General features: G+C 37.7%; 1 protein-coding gene across 1 annotated transcript in view; it reads left to right on the top strand.

Moving 5' to 3' along the window:
* Positions 1-11900: 11900 nt before the first annotated feature.
* LOC133172275 (protein-glutamine gamma-glutamyltransferase K-like) overlaps positions 11901-26781 on the top strand; it is a 57211-nt gene continuing 42330 nt past the window's right edge. Inside the window, exon 1 of the mRNA XM_061307131.1 lies at positions 11901-11905. The gene's annotated coding sequence lies outside the window, so the exon portion shown is untranslated. The remainder of the gene's footprint in view (positions 11906-26781) is intronic.

Genomic DNA, 26781 nt, shown 5'->3' with positions numbered 1-26781 from the left:
TCACTGTTAGATATCAAACTTAATTATTATTGAAATCAGAGAATTTATGTGTGTGGACACTAAAAACAAGAAAGTAATTTCTCAAATAAAATTCCAATGAATCAAGTAACTTTAATAAAACACAAAAAAATTCTCTGACAATGGTACAATACAAGATCTACCCATGGGTTAGGGTTTGGAGGTAAGATTGTAAGACATTTAGATTGATAAGAAATGCTGCAAAGAAAAAATATGCCAATACCAGACTTGTCGAAATCCGTTGGTCCTGTCGGCAAAGCCGGCAAAAATTTGTCTGGACTGATAACTTTTAAGAAAACGTCGGTCCAAATGACTGTTTGAAAAAATCGAGCAAATTTAAAAAAGGTCGGGATCAAAATGCGCAACTGAAGGTCACAAACAAAGAAGAGCACAGGGTCTTGAAACAATCTTAGCAAAATAGGGGAGCCCTATTATACTATATACCCGATTTTACTAAGATAGTCTCAAGACCCTGTGCAGAGGAGATGGCCGTGTGCATGTCGTGGTGACGATAGTCAATTTAAATTGTTACAGCAAAGATATAAAATATGTCATTTATTTCTCTGATTAAAGACTCTCTATCCTAAGAAAAGAAACTTGTGAGATTGAAGGCTGTTGAAAATAATAAAGGGCATTTTGGTGCTGTTATTTATTTTCCTTTCATAGCGTCAAAATCAGGTACATGTATTTGGACTGACAAAACTTTGTCCGTTCTGACAGAACATTTGACTTTGTCAGACCAAATGTCTGACAGTGATTTCAAAATTTCGACAAGTCTGCAATACTTTTTTGTTTGTTTGTTTTTTGCTTCTGCATGTATCAACAAAGGGTTCACAAAAAAAAAATTTTAAATGAAAAAAAATGTGCAATGTAGTGGAAAGTCCCCCCCCCCAACCCCCAATTATGACAGCACTCTTACTTGCTTTTTTATACATTGTACATGAACAAGAGGCCCATGGGCCACATCACTCACCTGAGCACATTAACTAAGCAAAAGCACAAATCGGTTCAGTATTGAAAAGATTACCGGGGTGGGGTGGGGGAGAAGGGGTGGGGGGGAGTTGTATTTTAAACGACGATGCTTCCATGTCAACATAACAAATGGCTTTGTTGTACTTGAGAAGATTTTAACAACATTTTCCCATATATTCCTTTGTAAAAATTTGATCCCCATTGTAGCCCCACCCTACCCCCGTGGGTCATGATTTGAACAAAATAGAATCTACACTACCTGAGGATGCTTCCATATAAATATAATCAATCAGGGCTTTGCTGTTCCTGAGAAGAAGATTTTAAAAATTTTTCTTATATATTTCTATGTAAAACTTTGATCCTCCATTGTGGCCCCACCATACCCCCGGGGGTCATGATTTGAATAAATTTGAATCTACACTACCTGAGAATGCTTCCATATAAATATGACCAATCAGGTCTTTGTTGTTCCTGAGAAGAAGATTTTTAAAGATTTTTCCTATATATTTCTATGTAAAACTTTGATATTCCATTGTGGCCCCACCATACCCCCAGGGGTCATGATTTGAACAAACTTGAATCTACACTACCTGAGGATGCTTCCATATAAATATGACTCATCATGGCTTTGCTATTCTTGAGAAGAAGATTTTTAAAGATTTTTCCTTTCTATTTCTAAGTAAAACTTTGATCCTCCATTGTGGTCGCGTCCTACCCCCGGGGGTCATGATTTAAATAAATTTGAATCTACACTACCTGAGAATGCTCCCATATAAATATGAGTCATCATGGCTTTGTTGTTCTTGAGAAGAAGATTTTCAAAATTTTTCCTATATATCTCTATGTAAAAATTTGATCCTCCATTGTGGCTCCACCCTACTCCCGGGGGTCATGATTTCAATAAATTTGAATCTACACTACCTGACGATGCTTCCATATAAATATGACCAATCAGGTCTTTGTTGTTCCTGAGAAGAAGATTTTCAAAATTTTTCCTATATATCTCTATGTAAAAATTTGATCCTCCATTGTGGCCCCGCCCAACCCCCGGGGGTCATGATTTGAACAAACTTGAATCTACACTACCTGAGGATGCTTCCACATGAGTTTCATCTTTCCTGACCCTGTGGTTCTTGAGAAGAAGATTTTTAAAAGATGCTATTAATTTTTCACTAATTCTGTATTATTTCCCCTTGAAAGAGGGCGTGGCCCTTCATTTGAACAAACTTGAATCCCCTTCACCCAAGGATACTTTGTGGCAAGTTTGGTAGAAATTGGCCCAGTGGTTCTTGAGAAGAAGTCGAAAATGTGAAAAGTTTACAGACAGACAGACGGACAGACAGACAGACAGAAAGACGGACAGACAGACGGACGCCGGACAAAAAGTGATCAGAAAAGCTCACTTGAGCCTTCAGCTCAGGTGAGCTAATAAGAGACTGTATCATTTGTCAAATTGGAGTACCTGGGGTAAATATTCCAGTGATAAATGGTTTATCTGTTCAAAAATAGTTTAAGACTTTTTTAGAGGTAAACCCTGCTGGATTCAACCACAGTTTGAATAAATGAATCTGGTGACACAGATAATGCAAGTACCCGGTAAGTGTTCTGTCATGATAAATCTGTTTAAAGTCAGCAGAATGGGTATTTTCATTTCATTTTTATTGGAAAATAACATCTGTGCATCCAAAATATACCTATGATATTGCATCAGACCTAAAATATTGATCAAAGTTTGACCCAGTCTGGTTCTGTATTTAGTTAATTTCTGATTTGTTTTTATAAGGAATATCGTACAGAAGTTTCGAAGGAGTAATAACGAGCCTTCAACTTCTCAATAGAGAATAGCAGCCTCTGAGATCTACATTGAAGCTATTCTCTTTAGAGAAGTGGTCAGGCTTCACCTACATCCACTTCTTTTCACAAGCCTTTTCATTTTGATTCTGGAAAACGTGTAAATTTCGAACCAGTGATGGCCTACACTTCAACTGACAATTCGTCTAACATATGTCTGAATGTATGTAACAGGCATGTCATACATATTAAGAATTTAAACATAAATACACGCAATTGTCACAAAAAACTGACCTGTACATATTGTTAATCCATTTTCACAAGTTCTCCATCCCGGATTTAAATTATGAGCAAGTAACTCTTGAATGATTAAAAAATCTCTAATTCGGATAAACCTGGAAACTATTTTAATTTACAAAATAATAATGAAACAAGAGAAATCGTCTACTCTGTTTAAACTAACAAGGCAGCATTTCCTCAAAATTTGATCAAATTCTTTTGTCTTTGCCTTAAATCTTTTTTTTTTTTTGTTTCTTGGGAAAGGTAATATCATTTAAGAATAAAAGAAAAGATTTTTAGTATTGAAAGAGAGGAAGTAATGAAGTATTTTTTAAGCTCAAATTTACATTTCAATTATATTAAAATAGTAAAAATAATTTGAAGTAATAATATTAATTTTGAATAATATGCTAAATCAAAAGTGAATTGTCAAACCCTTTTTTTGAACATCAAAATGCGTCTTTGCCATTTTTTCCAAATCATCTGACTATAAATTTTCCAATTTTTTTCTAATAAGCTGTGGAAGATAAACACTAGTTTAAATCCAGGATAGAGAACTTGTGAAAATGGATTAACAATATGTAAAAGTTGGTTTTCTTGTGACAGTTGTTTATTTATGTTGAAATCGTTAATATAACACATCTTTTATGTACATTCGAACATATTTTAGACAAAATGTCAGTTGAAGGGTAGGCCGTAACCGGTTTGAAATTTATAAGTTTTCCAGAATCAAAACAAGAACTTCTTGCAAAGAGAAGTGGATGTAGGTGAAAGCCTGTCCACTTCTCTAAAGAGAATACATTCAACCTACATAGCTTAATCTCTAGATTGTGCCAGACCTGATGAAAAGCATCTTCCGTCGTATAGAGCAAGAAAGTTGGACACACAGACGAATGAATATGGTGATTCTGGTATCACCTTACAACTTCGTTGCGGGGTGTATCAGGGTTCAAAATTCACTATATACAACTCGCAAAACGCGAGTTATAATTCCAAAATGGCGAGTTAAAAATTAGGTAACTCGCAAAAACTTGCGAGTTGATTTTTTTGCATTGAAACTGTAGCAAAATTATATAATATGACAGAACACAATGCTTTTGATTTAAATCAGTAATTCAAATAAAAGTCACCCTGTAGCTGTATTTTGTGTATTGTACAGTAGTTACTTTTTCCTTAAGTTACATGTATTTAATTTATATAAATTTAACTTTATATGAAAATTGCAAGTAGTCTTATAAAATTGCGAGTTCACTTTCTTGGTACTCGCAATAATTTGCGAGTTGTATTTTTAGGGAGTTTCTAACCCTGGTGTATGAAAAATTTGTTTCTACATTTTCCTAGATAGAATGTTCTATCTTTAAAATGATAAATATCCTACGGACCCAGTTTAACGATAGGATGCGTTCCTTGTATTGTCAATGTAGCAAAGAAAATACGGGTGATAACTCTAACTCAGTGCATACACTATGAAAAATCCCGAGAGTTCCGAATGTCAACATGGTGTGTAAATAAGCCTGGTTCCCTGTCCCTGTTTTGCTTTGTATACTCCGTGTCACTAGGGCCAGGTGGACTACAATGGATTTAGGGCGAATCTGCCCTGAATCTGAGCCCATTGTGACGTCGTATTTAGTTGTGCTTCCGGTGTAGAAGTTCATTGTGACGTCTATTTTTCTATGCCGTCGATGCAATGTATCATTGTGACGTCAATATTTATTTACGTGGTTAAGGGCAACGGCTCAAAAATCCAACGATTTAGCGTGAATAGTTCAGACCAATCAGGTAACAGCATTTATTGTAATCCACCTGGCTCTCCTGCCTTGGCAAGGATGAGCCAGGGAACCAGGCTAGTGTGTAAATTTGAAACGAGTAAAAAACGTTGGTGAAAAAGTGTTGAATTCTTCCACTATATGGATTAAATATTTAGATGAAAAGTACTTACAGTCTCAAAAAGGTTTGTCATGATTAATTTAACTGTTATTTTCAATGCAACTTCATTAATTTTCTCCAAAATCGTTTCGGAGCGATTCTGCAATTTTCTGCTACATTACGGGTATATGGGAGGCATTCTAACTGTGGTGAGGGCCTGTCCCGAGACACAGTTAGATTATTCTAACTAACATTTTCCAACTGCTTATTGTTATATTATACGTCTAAATTCGTCTATTAAGACATATAGATATGTCTTAATCTTAACCCTCTAAATCTGTAGACCAAAATGATATAAAACGATGCGTCTCTCATTCTCTACATAATGTTGAAATTCAAGGAGATATATTACCTAGGTACGGAGGTGTACGACAATCGCACTCGCAGCAAAACACACACGCCTGAACTTCACCGGAAACACTCTAGGCTGTCTAAATACAAATCTTTAGAAAAAATCTCATAATTCCGGAATTGTGTTGATGAAGGATACTCTGATTTTGAAAAGATAGGAGAAATGTGAAACACTTATAATGTTCTTTTGATGCATTAATACTTTTTCGAACAAAATTGTACTAACAGAATTATGCACACACAGGCGTCGGAACCGGGGGGCTGGGGGGGGGGGGGCTTAGCCCCCCACTTTTTTTGCAAAGATATACATAATATTGATTTTATATTATTAATGTTTTGAAAATTGGGGCTTACCTTTTTTCGTTGGTTTAGCCCCCCCCCCCCCCCACTTTCAATTAACCACCCCACTTTTAATTTGCTTCTGACGCCTTTGGCATAAATTTAAGTGATATGCTTTTTTTATTGACAAGACAAGGACTAATTTTTTTTATCTTGCATTCCGTGTTCAGAACCTTATCATACGCCGAAAAAAACATCATTTATTAAATGATTGATTTCGAAACTTTATTTTTCTCGTAGAGAGATAAAAACCTCATATGCCTATATATATCATATTTATACATTAGCTTTTGACAGAAAAGACTAGAATGTAAATCCTAATTTTATAGATTCTTGACAAATACAGAGAAGGTCAGTCAATCAAAGTAATTTTTGCGATTATTGTTCGAAGTCGATATTTTAATTATGTATTTATTAAGATGAGATGCATTCTTGAATAAATGATTTTGCGCTTACAAAGCAATATAGAGTGCTTTTATTAGTCCCCTATCGGTAAAACCGGAGGGGACTATAGGTTTCCTCTGAGTCTGTCCGTCCGTCTAGCTGTCCGTCTGTCCCTCTGTCTGTCTGTCAGTCTGTCCCACTTGGTTTTCCGCACTTTTTTCCTAAAAGCTTGCAGATATCGAGCTGATTTTTGGTATGTGAGTGTATCTTGATGAGTTACAGATCAAGTTTGCATTTCGTTCCGCTTCATTGATTTTTGACGGAATTATGACCTTTTCAATTTTTAAGGGTTTTCCGCAATTTTCTTCTAAACGCTTTCAGATATTGAGCTGATTTTTGGCATGTGACTTTACCTTGATTACTTATAGATCAAGTTTGCATTTCGTTCCGCTTCAATGATTTTTGACGGAATTATGGCATTTTCAATTTTTAGCGGGAACCAGATTACACTTGCCGGTAGGGGACTAGTATTGCTAAAGCAATACTCTCCGAATGCTTGTTGCATTTATGTTGACTTGAGAGTTGCACTATGATTATATATCCAGGAATCGTTTTATGTCAGAGTTTCTTCATATTCTTCATTTAAAAATATTAAGTACATGTATAGGGTCCGCAGTCACAGGCACTTGTTTCAGTAATAAATTTTTAACCTATAGTATAATAATAACACAAGGTATCTAACTCCGAATTACACGGAGTACCCCCTCCCCCCAGAATCGCACTCATTTACACTTTCAGAGGAAATACACTGACAAACTGTTTATACCTATGTTTTCTACGATAATTTATCTACACAACCATATATGGCATGCTTGTCTTTATTTCTTTAGTCTCCGTAAACAGCGTCAAAACTCTGCTCGCCGTGTGGAAAAGTCGAATTCAACCATGAAATGGTATGTGCTAATCCCGCAGAGAGAACAAAATTTAAAAATGAGTGGGTTTAAAAATTCAATTCCAGTGTTTAAATATTGCATAAGTAGATAGAACTTGTTTACGTCTGATTTTCCCTGAAAACATTACGATGTTTATCCAATGTAATTTTAGAAACAGATTTTTAGCCAATCAAAATCTGTGTGTTTTGTTTTTGTTTTGCTTGTTTTTGCATGTATGAACAGAAAAAAGTACTCATTGATATTAGAAAGCAATAGGCTAAGCATATCCAGGAATGAAATTATTTGAACACAGGTCTATTAAAAATGGAAAGTTTCATAAAAATTAATAATATGTGCATGTTGCATATTGTGACCCCTTGTTGAGGGAGTATTGTGAGAATATTATTTACACATCAGCTAGCTCTGTTGGTATTTACTGGGATAGGCAGCCACCCCTGTGTGTATACATGCATTATATACACAGCTGTTGACACCTGGTCCAGTTGGTAATAAACACCTTTTGTTTAAACACCTGTTCTCTGTCCAACCAACCTCCTCGGGTACTGCATGTGTATACATTGAACCTTCACTAATGCTCAATTAGTTCTTTATTTTCAATGCCATTTTGTAATATAAAATATCCCTACTTATAAACAACATCCACGACTGTACCTGTGCAGTATACACATCTAACTCTACATCCATGACTGTACTTGTGCCTTATAAACAACATCCACGACTGTACCTGTCCAGTATACACACTTTATTACATCCATGACTGTACCTGTGCCTTATAAACAACATCCACGACTGGACCTGTCCAATACACACACTTTATTCTACATCCATGACTGTACTTGTGCCTTATAAACAACATCCACGACTGTACCTGTCCACTACACACACTTTATTCTACATCCATGACTGTACCTGTGCCTTATAAACAACATCCACGACTGTACCTGTCCAGTATACACAGCTAACTCTACATTCATGACTGTACCTGTGCCTTATAAACAACATTTACGACTGTACCTGTCTAGTATACACAGCTAACTCTACATTCATGACTGTATCTGAGCCTTATAAACAACATCCACGACTGTACCCATCCAGTACACACACTTTATTCTACATCCATGACTGTACCTGTGCCTTATAAACAACATCCACAACTGTACCTGTGTATGACACACACTACATCTATGACTGTACCTATGCCTTATAATCAAGATTTACACACAATGAACTTCTCAGGGTTTAAGAGGTACGTATTGTATACTGTATTTGGACCATCCTACCATAAAAACAACAATACTTAAACAATTTTATTTCACTCACAAATTTTGATCTTTAAGTGTGTCTTTGACTCTTAAAATTTGACCATGAAAATGAATTAGAATCAAGTTCGAGACACGAATAATCATCAGTGAACAGGTGGAAAAGTCAAAGCTATAAGTCAACTCATAGCCAATTACTATTATAAATTTTAATTAATTTTAATAAACATTTGTCGTATACGTTTGACGTATAATCAGTTGTAAACTATGATAATAATACCCCGCAACTTTGGAGTTAGCACAGAAGATGTAAAAATATTTTCATAGTTGAAAACATTTTAGGATGGAATAGTGCATTTTATCGTGTTTACAAAGAAAGACCTATTGAAAATAATTATTGCAGTACATGTAATACTACATGTATCTACACTTCACAATTCAATGTTTAAATGGCATTCAAAAGAATTAAAAAATAACCCAATGATGAAACATAACATAAACAGGAGGTGAAAATGAGGGAAAAGATGGATTTTTTTTCATGTGCTTAAGAGCCCTCTATACACTGCACACTAAAGAGTTCTAATTTTGTGGTACATTTATGCAAATAGAGTAATCTGCCCTTTCATCAAGAACAAGCTAGTGCAGGTGTCATAACAGTATTTCACTTGAGGTTCACGTCAAATCATGGCTGACGCAAAATAAGTCCTGAATCTTGCCTTCAGATTCGGGCATTTTAACACGAGACTGGAGCTGAATTTTTTTATGAGATGAAAAACAATATGTAAACTTCCTGTATTGACTAGATTCATTATAATTTAGGGCGTGCTGATTTTTCTATATACTGTATTTGAGTGGGGAGTGATTAGGTCCTGGACTTGATTTTCAAGCACCTGCTCGACTTCGACCGAAACAAACTTGCGTGCCTTGCTGGATGGCTATGTATTTTTTGGTACTAAAATCTTTATAAAGAATTGTTTTACAAGATCTGAAAAGGAAACTTCTCAAAAGTTTGTTTTCAATTAAGGTAAGGTTTGCGATCACAGGGAGATAACTCTTATGAATCACTTAAGCGTTTGAAACCGGCGAAATTTAAACCAGCGATACTAAGCATTCAAGCGCTAATGAATTTCGTCTGTCAAACTCCATGACATGAACATGATGGGAATAAACAAAGGAAATTTCCAGTAGAAAATCGTATAACAATTTAAAGTGCGGGAATCTCAGAAGAATTTAGCGGACAATTGTAAGACTTTAGCGTGATGCACGATTGATGACGCAATAAAAGAGGACTAGTAAGTTTATTTTCTGAACTGCGCAAGTTGCACGGTTATTCAAATCAGCAGGAGCAAAGAATCAGATGGATTGTAAATCATGCACTTCACCGCTTCATTTAAACATGTCAAATGACATCACGAACGAAAGAAAGAATAGATGTGGGAGCATCCTGTTACACTCTGCCTGGTGCATGCAGTATGCACTCCGAACAGGGAATAGAAGTCACGGAGCATTTGACAGTTTGATATAGTTGCATCAGACAGGTAATTATTTAACTGTTAATTTTAAAATAAGTATTCGAGGTTTATAATCGCGTATTACAACTACGAATTACGGAAAGTTGTCAATGACCTAAACGAACATAAACAGTAATGAATGAACAGATCAGGGTGCATGTTAATCCGAGATTCCTCTGACTCTAAACCCTGCTTTTATCAGTTTACATGTATATTGTAAAATGTGCAGCGAATCTCGGATTAGGTGCATGTGACTAAAATCCCACAATGCATCCCACTTTTTTAAAATCTCTCTCTCTCTCTCTCTCTCTCAATTTTTTAATAGAATCAGGAAAGCATTTTCATCATTTTTTTTATGAAATTGTTTGAATTATTGATTGACACGTTTTTTTTTCACTGAAAATTAGTTCTCATTGAAAAAAAAGACCAGAGCCCAAATCCATAAAAAAAATATCAATCTTGAATGCAGTAAACAAATATCAAAATGCTCTAACTCTCTTATAAATGATAACCATCATCCAATGAGTAACTCTTTAATTAACTAAGGATGACTGATACCTGAAACATATAGAAATAATATTACATTACATAAATGATTAGTTATCTCCTCCCCCGGGGACAAGTTTTTTAGGCATTAATAAAACTTAAAAGGTCTGTATAAATCAAATATCAAATTACGGAATGTTTCATATCACAACTGTACTTCAGTCACTAGTAATTAAAGATCAATTGAACTGTCCAATAATCAGTTATGCTCTGCAGAATCCATGGAATCCTGTCTAGTATTGCGGCGTGGTCTTCCAGGCGTCAACAACTCTTTCTTTCCAGGTGCATTGTGCGGCTGAAGACGAGCCAGAGCGCGGGGTAAACGTGTGACCTTCGGTTTGTCTTCATGTTCTGTCGGAGGAGCGACTTCGTCCTTGTCCGTCAATAGTCGTCTTGGCGATAAACGCGACTTAGCGGTTGATTTTGGGGTCACGACTGCAGGTGAGACCTCTCCAGATGTAGCAGGTGAACCATGGTTAACAGGTGGTGGAACAGAAGGGCCATCCACCCTGGGAGTCACATGCGAAGGTTGTGGTGTGCTACATTTCAATGGATTTAGAGTCAATGTTTTCTGAGTTGAGGATGAACCATCTGTAACAGTCTTTTCTGAAGGCTGTGGCATTCTCGGCATCGTTTAAATCGCACTGGGTGAATTGCTGTTAAACGGGGTGAATTTCCTCAGATGCTGGCGATTTCTTAGCGTAACCCTTCCTGTGCCATCTACACGTACCACATACTGGTGGTATTGGCGGACCTCAACAACAACTCCAGTGCGTTCCAATCTCCTTGGGTGGTTGCCCATTAAGTTTTGGATATACACATGGTCTCCAACCTGCAGTGGTGGTAGCTGATGGGTATGCTCATTCCATCTTTCATGCTCTCTTGAGTGGCGTTTGGCAAGAGCTAACTCTCTACTCGACATCAGTTCCTTCCATGTACAGTGCAGGGAACTAATTTTGTTACAGAAACCAGCATCAGTATAAGCATTAGTAGCATCAGGATCGAGCTAGCATCAGCATTTAAAAAACAGCATTAACAGGATCAGCATCAGCAAGCAAAGGATAAAACCAGCATTGACCTACATAAAATCAGCATTATCCTACTAGCATCAGAAAATCAATGAGTTTTAATTCAGTAAAAAATCAAAAAAGAAAGAAAGAATGTTGGTCAAATATTCACATTATTGATACATAGTGAGATATTATGATCAAATAATTGTAAAAGGCACTTTTATTGCTTTAAACGGCAATGCTGAAATTCATTATCTACTTCCGGTAGCATGATGCTACTTCCGGTAGCATTGACCTAATTATAAAACAGCATCAGGATAAGGATTACTAGCATTAAATCAGCAAGCAAAGGAAGCATTCAAATCAGCAAGCAAAGGAAGCATTCAAATCAGCATCGATGCTGTAACAAAATTAGTTTCCTGCACTGTATCATGAGGCGAATATCTACCCATTACGATTGGTACGGCATCTCTGATCGGACGACCAAACAGGATCAAGGCTGGGGATGCCTTCGTCTCTGGATCAATGGAGTTCCTGTATATAAGTAAAGCCCTCTGAAACTTATCCACGTCTAAGGAACCATTGGCTGTGATGTTGTCCGCAAGCATACGTTTTACCATCTTCACTGCAACTTCAGCTCTGCAGTTGGCATGTGGATTTGCAACTGATGAGATTCTATGTCTGACTCCCCAGGCTTTCAGGAATTCCTGTGTCTTTCCAGCTGTATACTGAGGACCTCCATCTGATGTTAATTCCTCTGGGATACCAAATGTGACAAACGTCTCACGAAGGCGCTTCACCAGTCCATCCGCTCCAGACTCCGATCTGTATACCATGGGCCAGTTGGAGTAGCTGTCCACAACGACAACATAATCCTTACTGTTGTAGGTGAAGTAGTCGCTGCAGATCTTCTGGAAAGGATATTCAGGAGGAACTATATCAGTAGGTGGCTGCATGGGGTTTGACTTAGCCATCTGGTGACAATGTCCACACTGGTCCCTCGTCCTGGCAATATCCACCGTGATATCTGGCCAATACACCGAGTCCAGGGCTCTGGCACGCATCGACGAGACTCCTTGGTGTGCTGCATGAAGTGCATTGAGTACTGGTTTACGTAAGGCAGGTGGAATGACTATACGCTGTCCCAAGAGAACCACACCATCAACAGAGCATAGACTGCCAGAAAAACGATGAAATGGGCGCAACTCCAGTGGCAAATCCCTATAATCCTCTGGGAACCCTTCTTCTATCTGCTGAAGCAGGCTAATATACGTAGGATCTGATGCTGTGGCTTCACGTACCATATCCCAAGTTACAACCATGATGTTGGCATTTAATGCAGTTGTAGCGGCAGCAACTGTGGAGGTATCATCAGCTTGATCTCGATACTCAGTAGATAGGCCGAAACTGGTGGATGTATCACGGCAACTGGCAGAGCAACTGTCAAGGGACTTGTCTACTGTGGCATCACCAGGTAATACCAGTCGATCTGGGGGGCAAGCTGGGTGTCTGGAAGCTGCATCCGGACCAAGGTTCTTCTTCCCAGGTACACGAACCACCGTAAACTTGTATCCAAGGGTCTTTTCTTTCAGGTTAAGGAGACGTCTGTCATCTATCTCAGTGAGTGATCGGTCGTTCAATATCTGGAGTAGTGGTTTATGGTCAGTGGCGACAATGAGATCTTCGCATCCGAGCACATAGTATCTTGTCTGGTGGAGTGCGTACACAACAGCCAAGGCTTCGCCTTCGATTGGAGCGTATCTACTTTCTGCTGGGTGGGTGAATCTACTGCCGACCAAACAAAGCTTCCATCCGTCATTACAGCATGCTGGGGTCTTACTGGCACAGCTGCAATACTTCTGCATCATGAAGAAGCCAATACCATCAATGGACCAGTCTGTGGCTAGACAGGTCATGCGTGCTGGGTCAAACAGACGAACACCTTCCTTCATCTCCTGGATAATGACCTCTTTGGACTTTGTAAATAGTTCATCTAGCTCATCCGTCCAATGGAACGGTGTAGATGGTTTCAATAGAGCTCGGAACGGTTTCATCTGTTTAGTCATAGCAAACGCGTAGGCCCCTTGGTTGACCAATCCAAACCATGCTCTTGCACCGGTAATGTCGGATGGTGTGGGAAAGTTGCTGATTGCATCTAGGAACTTTGTGCTTGGTCGTATATTTGTAGGAGTAATTGTGAGTCCAGCAAAATCTACAATATCTTGAGCAAACTGGAACTTCTTCGGGTTGAGGGTAATACCATTCCGAGCACAGAGGTCTAACCATTCGCACGTCTGGAAGAATGCTGCTTTAACAGAATCTGCCCACATACAAGTGTCATCCACGCATTTGACCTTGTTCTTGAAGTCCGTAATGACAGCATCAAATCGTTGGTTGTAAGCATCTCCGCTGGCCATAAATCCCTGTGGAGCTACCTTGTATCTGTACCGTCCCCTTGGTGTGATAAAAGTGGTAAAGTGACGGTCCTCCTCTCGAATAGGTACAGAGTGGTATCCATTCCAAGCGTCAGTAACGATCTTCTTCATACCTTGAGGTACCCTGTCTGCTAGATGAAACGGACTCGGTACATGATGGGTCTGGCGTACGGAGTGACGGTTTTGTGGTTGAAGATCTACCGTCCTTCTGGGCGTACCATCAGCTTTACCTGTAACTACCATCCTGGAACACCATGTTGTAGGGGTATTCTGGCTAACTTTCTCCAAGACTCCAATCCTCACGTCTCTCTCCAGGTCAGCATAGACTTTATCCTGCCAATGGATGGGTGCCAGTGATGGCTTGTGAACAGCAACTGGTCTGGCATCAGGATCTATGTGAAGCTTTAGGGGCTCACAGTTCATCAGCGGTAAAGGTTGATGTTCACATACGTTAAAAGTTGTAGCACTGTAGTAATCAAGTAGCCATTCCTTTAATGCATCCACATTTTCTTCAGTAGCGTCCAAGCCTGGTGGTAGTGTTGTTGGTAGTGGAGGTGGATTAGGCTGACGTCTGGGACAGGAGCAGGTAGTCTCATCTTCTACAGAAGCAAAACTCTCTGATGTGTCTACGGGATGGTTTGGGAAGTCTGCATGAATTATTCCAAGAGAAACCAGTGCCTCCCTGCAGATGAAAGCTTTTTCCATGACATCAGATACATAACATAATATGCGTGTAGATTTGGAACCATCTCTGACCCTCACATCAACTGCAACCGCTCCAATAACCCCGAGGTTTTCTTTGATGGCACCTCGCATAACGAGCTTTACTGGAATTAGGTCCTTTCTGGTAATTCCCAGGTTGTTGGCTGTCTGTAATGGGATTATCGTACTCTGGCATCCGGTGTCAGCTACCATGGGCAGTTGTATCGTTTTGAGCCTTGTAACATCTTTGATGGGATGTCCAAATGACGCATGGTCCTCGGCCAAAGGTGTCATATTAACCAGTAGCATCGGATGAGGTTTGGACGGCCTAGCTATCCATTTTCCTTCGAAGATGTGATGTTCAAGACGTGCTGTATTCTGATATTGTTCTGATGTGGTACATAGCTGGTCGTAGACATAACCAACCTTGTCGTCAGCATCTATCGTCGGTTCCTGTGATGGTCCCTGACTGCGGAGTTTCTGTCCTCGTCCCTGTGTACAAGCCCTTGACGATGAATCACGATGTCCCCAGGCACCACACGTTGAACACTTGCTGCATGACTTGGTATAATGACCCTTAACTTTACACTTGGCACATGTAGATGTCCAGGCCTCGCAACTTCTTTGTCTGGCTTGACGATCGTTTCTTTGTCCGTGGGCAGGTCCACCACATGCCCAGCACTTGCCTCCAGGTCCTTGTACTGATTTTTGGCTATGGGTCGTTGTCGACATCGCACCGGCTGAATCTCCAACTGCACTCCGTGTAACTTTGCCTTGTTCCTTCTGTGCTATGAAGGAAACAGTCTCTTCCAAGGTTCTGTCTGTCTTAGGATCACCAAGCAGGTCAGACAAAATTTCAGGGTCTGCAATTCCTCTAACCAGATTGTCCTTTATGATCTCATCACTGTAGTCGTAAATGTGGTTACACCCTTCCTCCTTGCGTGTGGCCTTGTACTGACAGAGAGACGCCTGACCTCGGAGACTGGCTAAAAACGTTCTGATGCTGGTACCAGGTGCTTGTGTCATCTTACTGAGCTTAATGCGTTGTACCAATGTGCTCTCATCCTTCACAGCAAGCCGTTTAATGACATTCATCAGGTCTGCCTCTGGCATGTCTGTGATGTTACCTCGTTGGTCACGCATGACGTCGGTCCGAAGGTCTGAGTCACAGCAGTAGAACAGAGCAGTGGGTATGACGTTTTGGGCAATGGCCATACCCACCTTGTACATCTCCCATTGTCGAGTGAACGCTGACCACTGGTCTGGGTCACATCCAGCAGCTATGGTGGGTGGGTCCAACTTCAGTTTGGGAGCTGCGGCAGCTGCTGGCTGGGCCTGTGGCTGGTGAACAGTTCTATCGTGGATCTGGAGGGCTGCCGTCATCGCTGCGGCAAAAGCTGCATCCAGGTCCTGAGACTGCCACTCACATCCAAATACAGGGCACTCTAACGTTGGCATGTTGGGGAGTATAGATCGTCTTTTGTACCAAAATTGTCAAATTGTGTAGAACTGGTATCAGTCATAAATGATAACCATCATCCAATGAGTAACTCTTTAATTAACTAAGGATGACTGATACCTGAAACATATAGAAATAATATTACATTACATAAATGATTAGTTATTTTAGTCAAAACACAGGTTGGAATTATGACATAATACAGTAAGCTTTTCTAAAGTACAGTTTGTATTTATTTTTTCCTCACCAAGCTTGGGGGTGTGGGGGGGGGGGGGGGCACAACGAAACCCAAAAAGGTCATCGGACGTTATTATTAAGGGGGCACAAGCATACAGTAGCTATGTTTTCTATAGTATTCAATATATCGGCAAAATTATTGGGGGCAGGGGCTCCCCCCAGCCCCCATCGGTTCCTACGGCCATGTGGATAGTTTTGATTTAGATTGAATGGTTTTAGTGAGGGCCTGGGAATACTTTCTGTGAATGAAGTTCTATTTTTATTAGTATCTAATTTTTTAAATAAAAAGAGATCCAGATTATGCATGACTATTTATGAATAATCTTAGGGTGTGTTTTAGAAAATTCACTCATCAAGCTTATATGATTGCATTCATCTAATTCAATCTGTAGAAATGTATACATATATTTTTATAACAGTTGTACCATTATTAGTTATAAAGTGAGTATGTTGGAAATTCATTCATTTCATCTTTTTTATCATTCCTTTCAATATATGAAAATAAACACACAATTTCAGATAATGGATCATTAATTGGAAAAGATTCAGAAAAAAGTACTTCGATTCTTGCTTAGAAGATCTGTGCCATCTATCATAGTAAAGACCATTATATTCCAGCTCATGAATGTTCAAGAAAGTTGGTCGAGGACAGTGGAACCAGATATGCGAATACCAGTGGCCCAGGATTTGGAGGAGACTAGTTACCCAATAAATGTTATCCATGGAAACAATGATTCCACAACAACATTCTATCTAGTGTTTTCCTTATATTAAAAAAAAATAAGTCTGAGATGATTACAGTACATTGCTTCTCCGTCTTTGAACTTGTAAGTTGTATTCAGTAAAATGAATGTGTGCATCAGATGTATTAGTTGAAGGTGGTATATGTCTGCTTTACAAGTTTCTATGTAGCATTCAAAAAGTGTTTGTAAAATTTCATGTAAATTGTTGTAGCAGAATATCCATAGATAATGGACAGAATATGTATCTGTGTCATTATGGCATTGTTAGTATTCATGACAGTGTAATAACTTTGCAGAATTTTACAATTTGACTAATATTGGAAGTACTTGCATTGAAAACTCATTAAAATATGAATTTGTAACTTGAAATCCAATGTTATTGTTTTCTTACATACAGCTGCATTTATCCAGAATCTGGAACTGATCAAAGTCGCCCTCATGGTGCAGTGGTTAGAGGGTTTGCTCTAGAATCACAGAGGAAGGAGTTGATCCTTGCATTGCAGGTTCGAATCCCACTGCGGGACTTGGAGACTGGTCCTTCGGATGAGACCATATAAACCAAAGTCCCGTATTGCAGTATTTGCTGACACGGAAAAGATCCCTCACTGATCAAAGGCCATAAGTGTCGAGTACTGTCTAAATTTGCAGCCCTCCACTGGCAAGTGGTGGCGTCTCAATATGAGTGAAAAAGTGTTAAACAAACAAATGAACAAACTAATAAAATGATTGATATGTAGATATATGTTACTGCTGTTAAGATAGCAGCTACCTAGAAACAATGAGTGCAACATTTCACTCAGATGATAGGATGTAAAGCCTCACCAGTCATAGATGAGTAGACATTAGCTAAGGATGTCTAGAAAATAATACAAGTAGATAAAATCTTTTGGAATGATTAAATCAACATGAGGTCAAAAAGCTTTTATTGGTTTGTACTTAAACTTGTTTTCCAACAGCAGCATACTAAGAAACCATGATGAACAAATACATTTACATGTATACACTTCAAGTATGTTATAAATACATGTATTCTAAAAGGTGTTGAAACATAATTCCATTGACTATTTCATCAATAATATTGTAAAGGTGCTTTAAGTAGGATATGTATACCAAGAGTCTTTCCATGAACTGATTATTTAGTAGCATAGAAGGAATGTTATTGTGGTCAATTTTCTGCCAAAAAAAAATTTCATATAAAATCTAGTATGATGAGTACACTTTCTCAAAATCGTATTAATGTTTACCTTAAAATGCAGAAAAAGTCTGATTTTATGTACAAAACCCATTATATAACCTCTGTTTCCATGGAAACGGTATTGGGGACATACATATTTTTTTAGTTCATTGTAATGAAAATGATCCAGTTAACAATTTCTTGGATTTTCGTGGAATCGGAAGATATGGATAGTGGTGATTTTACTTGTTTGTTGCCATGGCAACGGTTTCACTTTATTATGGAAAATTGATAAAAACCTCTTTTTTTACCCAAATTTTTACATTTTAAATAACAGAAATATAAATTTAAGATAAATTAAGCATAAAATATATTAAATCATGCCATTTTGATTATTTTAATACGATAATACATAAAATAAATCAATTTTTTTTCATTGAAAATAATTAAACATGTAAAGCGTCAAATACCTCAAATTTGGCGTCTTCTACTCAAAAAACGGGACGGGCAATATCTTTTAAAATCGTGTTAATTGATGAAACTATTCTTCCCAAACAAATTGATGTATGACATATATACAATTTTAAAAAAATAAAATTTGGAGGGTGTCGCAAACCTTACCTTAATACCACCTACTCAAAGTTGCGCATTTCTGGTAAGAATATATAGCAAAATTTAATACTGTTCTGCAACCAGTATTGCATTAGCAATACTAGTCCCCTACCGGCAAGTGTAATCTGGTTCCCGTTAAAAATTGAAAATGCCATAATTCCGTCAAAAATCAATGAAGCGTAACGAAATGCAAACTTCATCTATAACTCATCAAGGTAAAGTCACTAACCAAAAATCAGCTCAATATCTGCAAGCGTTTAGAAAAAAAATTGCGGAAAACCCTGAAACAATGAAAATGTCGTAATTCCGCCAAAAAGCACTGAAGCAGTACGAAATGCAAACTTGATCTGTAACTCATCAAGATACACTCACATGCCAAAAATCAGCTCAATATCTGCAAGCGTTTAGAAAAAAAGTGCGGAAAACCAAGTGGAACAGACTGACAGACAGACCGACAGACGGACGGACATACTCAGAGGAAACCTATAGTCCCCTCCGGTTTGACCGGTAGGGGATTAATAAAATAAATTGAAACCGGAGGGGACGATAGGTTTCCTCTGAGTCTGTCCGTCCGTCTGTCTGTCTGTCTGTCTGTCCGCCTAGCTGTCCCTCTGTCACTCTGTCCCACTTGGTTTTCCGCACTTTTTTCTAAACGCTTGCAGATATTAAGCTGATTTTGGTACGTTAGTGTGTATTGATGAGTTACAGATCAAGTTTTTTATTTCGTTCCGCTTCATTGATTTTTGAGGGAATTACAACCTTATTAATTTTTAAGGGTTTTCCACACTTTTTTTCCAAACGTTTGCAGATATTGAGTTATGTGAGTGTATCTTGATGAGTTACAGATCAAGTTTGCATTATGATTATGTTCCGCTTCAATGATTACACTTGCCGGTAGGGGACTAGTATTGCTAATGCGAAAGCTTGTCTCAATAGCTTTAATACGCATGCTTGAATAAACCATATGATAGCAAGAATGATAGTACAATTCTGCCACCTATCGCAGAGTTAATTTAGAAAGTTGACATATTGGAATGATTTTTTAGGTCACCTGAGTCACTCAGGTGACCTATTGCTATCTTTTTTCGTCCGTTGTCGTCCGTCGTGCGTCGTCCGTCGGTCGTAAACTTTTGATCATTTTCAGCTTCTCTTGAACCACTGAACCAATTTCAACCAATTTTGGCATATAGCATCAATGGGTGAAGGGGTACAAAATTATGAATTTCATGGTCCCTGCCACCCTGGGGCCTGAGGGGTGGGGCTAAAACCATCAAAATTAGTGCTATCTTTAAAAAATCTTCTTCTTTACTCCTGGACATCAAGCAGTCAAACTGTTGGCATGATTGTAATAAGCATTGAGCCCTCTACAAAAACTGTGAAATTCATGGAAATTCAATACTGCTCCTGGGTATTATTGAAACAAATTGAATACATAGTTATGATAAGCAAGGGTGACTCTACCAAAATTGTGAAATTCATGGCCCCAGGGTCAGGGGTGCTAGGGCGGGGCTATATATATCATAAAGTGAAAGTGAATTATTTCTTTGATAATCTTCTTCTCTGCCCCTGGGTATTATTTTAACAAATTAAGTACACTGTTATGATACGCAAGGATGCCTCTTCCAAAATTGTGAATTTCATGGCCCCAGGGTCAAGGGTTCTGGTGAAAAAGGAGGGGGGGGGGGCTCTATTGATTATATACTGAAAAAGCAAAATTTCTTTGAAAATATTCTTTTCTGCTCCTGGTATAAAAGCAAAGAAGCTAAGTGTATAGTTATGATGAGCAAGAGTGCTTCTTCCAGAGTAGTGAATTGCATGACCCCTGGGTCAGATGTGCTGGTGTAAGGGTGGGGCTCTTGATAATATAGTGAAAATGCATTAATTCTATTAAATAATCCTGTCTGCTCTTAGTGTTAAGCAGATAAACGATTACTTATGATGGGCAAACTTCTGGCCCCAGGGTGAGAGGCTCTGGTGTTTCTCGCTGGGGGGGTGGGGGTGGGGGGGTGGGGGGGGGTGCTCTATTGATAATATAGTGAATCTGTAATAAAAATGCATTATTTGTTTAAAAATCTTCTCTGCACCTGGGCATATCAGGGGCAAAAAGAGTAAAAGTTTTAATAAGGAAGAGTATTTTTACCAGATTGTTGAACATCTGGACCATTTGGTCAAGTGTTCTGGTCCTGCCATATATTAATTTGTATTCTACTGAGAAGAGTTATTCCCCTTTGCCATTTACTTTTGATAATTAATCACTGTAAATAATGTACTTAAAAGGTTAAAAGAATAAGAAAATTATGCAAGAATTTTTATTGTATAATACAAAAAGTACTTTCATAGTTTTAATGATCAGGTAGACTTGTAAGTAATAGATAAATAAAAATGAGACAAAAATAACTTGTCTTTTTAAATGTTCATCAAAGACCAAGAGAGGCCAATGTAAGAGATCTCAGCTAGGAATTAAAATAGTATAGAAGCACTGATAGTTTGTTTATATACTCTATGGTGGTAGTGCTAAATGGGGAACAGATTAGAACCTAATTTATGAACTGTTAATGAATACTAGATTAATTATTTTGTTGATCCTGATCACCCTATTTTTCTTGCTTTTGGGCAACAAAGCTTCACCTTTCAGTTCATTTTATACTCTATGGATCCTCTAAATTGTTGCATTATACTCAGGCCCTTGGGCCTCTTGTTCATATTTATATACCGAATATTTATGTGAATTTTATCAAAAAACATAACTTATTTTGGAAAACAAAGGGAGATAAGTCTATAATTTTTGTAAAACTTCATCTCAATAGAAATCAACGGAAAATATTTTTATCCCTAATTTATGAACTGTTAATGAATACCAGATTAATTATTTTGTTGATCCTGATCACCCTATTTTTCTTGCTTTTGGGCAACAAAGCTTCACCTTTCAGTTCATTTTATACTCTATGGATCCTCTAAATTGTTGCATTATACTCAGGTGACCGTTAAGGCCCTTGGGCCTCTTGTTCATATTTATATACCGAATATTTATGTGAATTTTATCAAAAAACATAACTTATTTTGGAAAACAAAGGGAGATAAGTCTATAATTTTTGTAAAACTTCATCTCAATAGAAATCAACGGAAAATATTTTTATCCCCCCCCCCCCCCCTCACTGAAACACCAATTCCTTTTTCAAGTATTTTGAATTGTTATTTCATAAATTCAAATTTATACCAATTGTTTGTTGTTTCAGGGGAGTGGGTTGTTGGGGGGGGGGGGATGAGGGTGTAGAACATATGTATACAGACTAAAAGCAGCAAAATAGTCATTTTATTGCCAATGAATCTAATATTTCAGTTGACTTTTACATAAGTTAAACATACGGAGAGATTTGATGGTTATTTATCCATTTCCATGAGTATTTGAAAATCTGGTTCACTCGTTATGTTTAAAGCCCGATTTCAATTTATAAAATTGTCTAACCCTTCCCCCTCTTTATGAGAAGAGTTTTAAATGAGCAGTTAACTTTTTGACACTGGTTTTAAAATAATTAATCCATTACTTATAAACTCTTCTACAATAATAATAAAACTTGGCAGAAGTTGTGAAGGCGACGATGGAGTATATCGAAAGAAGTAGTATTACCTCTTAAAGGTGCTTGGACACAGATTTGAAGTTAATATTTTCTCAAATTTTCTGTATAATTTCATGACTTATATGTTGCTATAGCATTTCATACTAAAATATAATAAAAATCTTATTTCATCTCGAAGTTATTGAAACTTCAAATTTCTGGACGCGTTTGATTGACACATCCTTGCATTTTCACAACTTTTAATTTTATTCTTAAAACTTAAGAAAAGATGGCAATTTTGTTGTGTATTAATGAAAAATATTAAAACTATAATCCAGAAAATTCAGAGTCGAAATGTTCGAAAGCAAAACCCACTCACAGTATTGTCAGTCCGTGCTCAGTGGTGTGTGCAGACTTTAACAATTGAAAACACCTGGTGAATCGTAAACATTAACAATAACAGAGCTCGTGCCCTGTTTACAAAAATAGTTTACGGGTGTATTCAATTTGTTAAACTCTGTACACAACACTGAGCACGCGCTAACGATATTAGTGAGGGGGTTTGCTTTCGCACATTTCTACTCTGAATTTTCAGGATTATAGATGTAATGTTTTTCATTAATACACAACAAAATAGCTTCTCTTCTTAAATATTAAGGATAAAGATGAAATTTGTGAAAGTGCAAGGATGTGTTAATCAAACGCGTCCAGGAATTCGTAGTTCCAATAATTTCCAGATAAAATTTTTTAAGTTTTTAATTATATTTTCGTGTGAAATGCTATTGCAAAATATAAGTCGTGATATTATACAGAAAAATTGAGAAAATATTGACTTCAAATCTGTGTCTAAGCACCTTTAAAAACAAAAGTCTAAATCCCACGCTTTCTTGCAGGCATATAATTCATTTTTTTTTACGGGGTGGGGGTTGCATTCGGGGTGGGGGTTCGGGTCACAAACGACAAAAGAACAAACTTTTAGTAGAGCCTTGAGTAACTTTTCTTGGATGTTGTTAACAACGCACATGACCGTAGGAACTGGGGGGCACGGGGGGGGGGGGGGGCGTGCCCCCCAATAATTTTGCCGATATATAGATTACTATAGTAAACATAGATAATGTGTGCTTGTGCCCCCTCAATAAAAAAGTCTGATGACCTTTTTTTTTTGGCTTGTAAAGGAATTTTGGTAGTTAATGTTTTTTTTTTTTTTTTTTTTTTTTTTTTTTGTTTTTTTTGTTTTTTTTTTTTTTTGCTTTTGCTTGTCAGGAAATTTTTGGTAGTGCCCCCTCAACGTCAACTGAAAAATGTATGGCTGTGCCCCCCCCCCCCCCCAAACTGAAATTGCTTTCTACGGGCCTGACGCAAAGATGCAGTCATGGAAGTAGAATAAAGTGTGTGTACTGGACAGGTACAGTCGTGGATGTTGTTTATAAGGCACAGGTACAGTCAGGGATGTAGAGTTAGATGTGTATACCGCACAGGTGCAGTCAGGGATGTTGTTTATAAGGCACAAGTACAGTCAGGGATGTAGAATAAAGTGTGTGTACTGGACAGGTACACTCGTGGATGTTGCTTATAAGACACAGGTACAGTCATGGATGTAGAGTAAGATGTGTATACTGGACAGGTACAGTCGTGGATGTTGTTTATAAGGTACAGGTACAATCAGGGATGTAGAAAAAAGTGTGTGTATTGGACAGGTACAGTCATGGATGTTGTTTATAAGGCACAAGTACACTCATGGATGTAGAATAAAGTGTGTGTATTGGACAGGTACAATCGTGGATGTTGTTTAAAAGGCACAGGTACAGTCATGGATGTTGTTTATAAGGCACAGGTACAGTCATGGATGTAGAGTTAGATGTGTATACTGCACAGGTACAGTCGTGGATGTTGTTTATAAGGCACAGGTACAGTCATGGATGTAGAGTAAGATGTGTATACTGCACAGGTACAGTCGTGGATGTTGTTTATAAGGCACAGGTACAGTCATGGATGTAGAGTTAGATGTGTATACTGCACAGGTACAGTCGTGGATGTTGTTTATAAGTAGGGATGTCAACGAATATTCGAGTACTCGACTATCGTTCGATCATACCGACTATCGACTAAAATTTCTTTAGTCGGTTATTCGTAAAAAATGTGTTACCTATAAAAGTAATTTTTAATTCAAGGTAATAAACTTGGATTCGCCCATTTCATTTATATACATATCAATATTCTCGTAAGTAAAACTCAGGGTATGGTTTAACTGTTCAAATGAAATTATCTGTATGTCGGTTGATGTTCGGCAAATATGCCTCCAAAATCTACGGTTTTGTCATACTTTAAAAGATGTCAGGATGGAAAAAACAGTTAAAAGTACGTTTTCAAGGTTATATGAAACTGAACTTGTATTCTGCAGTGGAAAATCAAATATGATGTATCATATGCCGAATCCGTCAAACATACATTTAAGTAAACACAGTCTTCAAGTGAAACTTTTCTTAAGTAAGTTCTCCGCAAAAATGCCAAAAAAGCAGAGTCGGAAAGAAAAATAATGTTATCACAAACATGATTATCAAGGATTGTCTACCTCTTGTTGTTGTAAATGGAGAGGACGTTCAAGAATTATTTGATCTGACGTAATGCAACAATTCATAAAGAATAATTAAAAAGTTGTTACAGAATTGTAAATGCATGTAAATTGAGGGACAGTTATGAGCGTAATTAAATGGTGTTTCTTTCTGATATTAATATCATGCAGTCATTTTAAGATTGTATTGATTATTTGCACAAAATCTCACAATCAAAATTTATCGCAAGCTCTCTCTCTCTCTGTTTTTATAAGAGGTACGCTTTAATTGTTTACCTGTCAAAGGTCACTGACACGACAGGTAGAAATGGCTTCAATTAACGGTTACATGTACTATCATTATGAAAAGAAGGACAAATGCGAGCGTTTGATATCCTGCATTTAGCTAAAATGTACAGTAAATATTACATTAATTTTGAAATCAAATGCATTGGATAAATGTAGATGTACAGTATTTATTGTACCAGGTAAATGTTTACGATTCAGAAATTCGTTGTAAAATGGTGATAGCGTATGTTAAATATTGTACAACTAGTCTATAAAAGACAAATAGTGAAAATGACATGAAAAATTAAATTAATTTGATTAATTAAATTTCAACGAATATTCGACTATCGTTCGACTAAAGCCTCCGACTATTCGACTAAGCTGTCCGAATAAAATTGACATCTCTATTTATAAGGCACAAGTACACTCATGGATGTAGAATGAAGTGTGTGTACTGCACAGGTACAGTCGTGGATGTTGTTTATAAGCACAGGTACAGTCATGGATGTAGAGTAAGATGTGTATACTGGACAGGTACAGTCGTGGATGTTCTTTATAAGGCACAAGTACACTCATGGATGTAGAATAAAGTGCATGTATTGGATAGGTACAGTCGTGGATGTTGTTTATAAGGCACAGGTACAGTCATGGATGTAGAATAAAGTGTGTTACTGCACAGGTACACTCGTGGGTGTTGTTTATAAGGCACAGGTACAGTCAGGGATGTAGAGTAAGATGTGTATACTGCACAGGTACAGTCGTGGATGTTGTTTATAATGTACAGGTACATTCAGGGATGTAGAAAAAAGTGTGTGTATTAGACAGGTACAGTCATGGGTGTTGTTTATAAAGCACAGGTACAGACAGGGATGTAGAGTAAGATGTGTATACTGCACAGGTACAGTCGTGGATGTTGTTTATAAGGCACAAGTACACTCATGGATGTAGAATAAAGTGTGTGTACTGGACAGGTACAGTCGTGGATGTTGTTTATAAGGCACAGGTACAGTCATGGATGTTGTTTATAAGGCACAGGTACAGTCATGGATATAGAGTTAGATGTGTATACTGGACAGATGCAGTCGTGGATGTTGTTTATAAGGCACAGGTACAGTCATGAATGTAGAATAAAGTGTGTGTACTGGACAGGTACAGTCGAGGATTTTGTTTATAAGGCACAGGTACAGTCATGGATGTAGAGTAAGATGTGTATACTGCACAAGTACAGTCGTGGATGTTGTTTATAAGGTACAGGTACAGTCATGGATGTAGAATAAAGTGTGTGTACAGGACAGGTACAGTCGTGGATGTTGTTTATAAGGCACAGGTACAGTCATGGATGTAGAGTTAGATGTGTATACTGCACAGGTACAGTCAGGGATGTTGTTTATAACTCACAAGTATACAGTCATGGATGTTGTTTATAAGCACTGGTACAGTCATGGATATAGAATAAAATGTGTGTACTGGACAGGTACAGTCGTGGATGCTGTTAATCAGGCACCGGTACAGTCATGGTGTAAAATTTCTAGAGTTGTCTGGACAGTACAGCAGAATCTTAGAGAGGTGGATCTTATAAAAATATTTACTTATACAATTATTTTCTTCGGATGTTATCGATAATTATAGCATTAATTTCCTTTAATATGAGCAATTATTCTAATACCATACCCTACATATTTCA

The sequence above is a fragment of the Saccostrea echinata genome, unplaced genomic scaffold (assembly GCF_033153115.1).
Source record: "Saccostrea echinata isolate AGI-Se365-2 ecotype Australia unplaced genomic scaffold, CSIRO_AGI_Sech_v1 ptg000054l, whole genome shotgun sequence".
Classification (NCBI taxonomy): domain Eukaryota; kingdom Metazoa; phylum Mollusca; class Bivalvia; order Ostreida; family Ostreidae; genus Saccostrea; species Saccostrea echinata.
The sequence above is the reverse complement of the archived record's forward strand: the minus strand, read 5'-3'. Positions and strand labels throughout refer to the sequence as shown.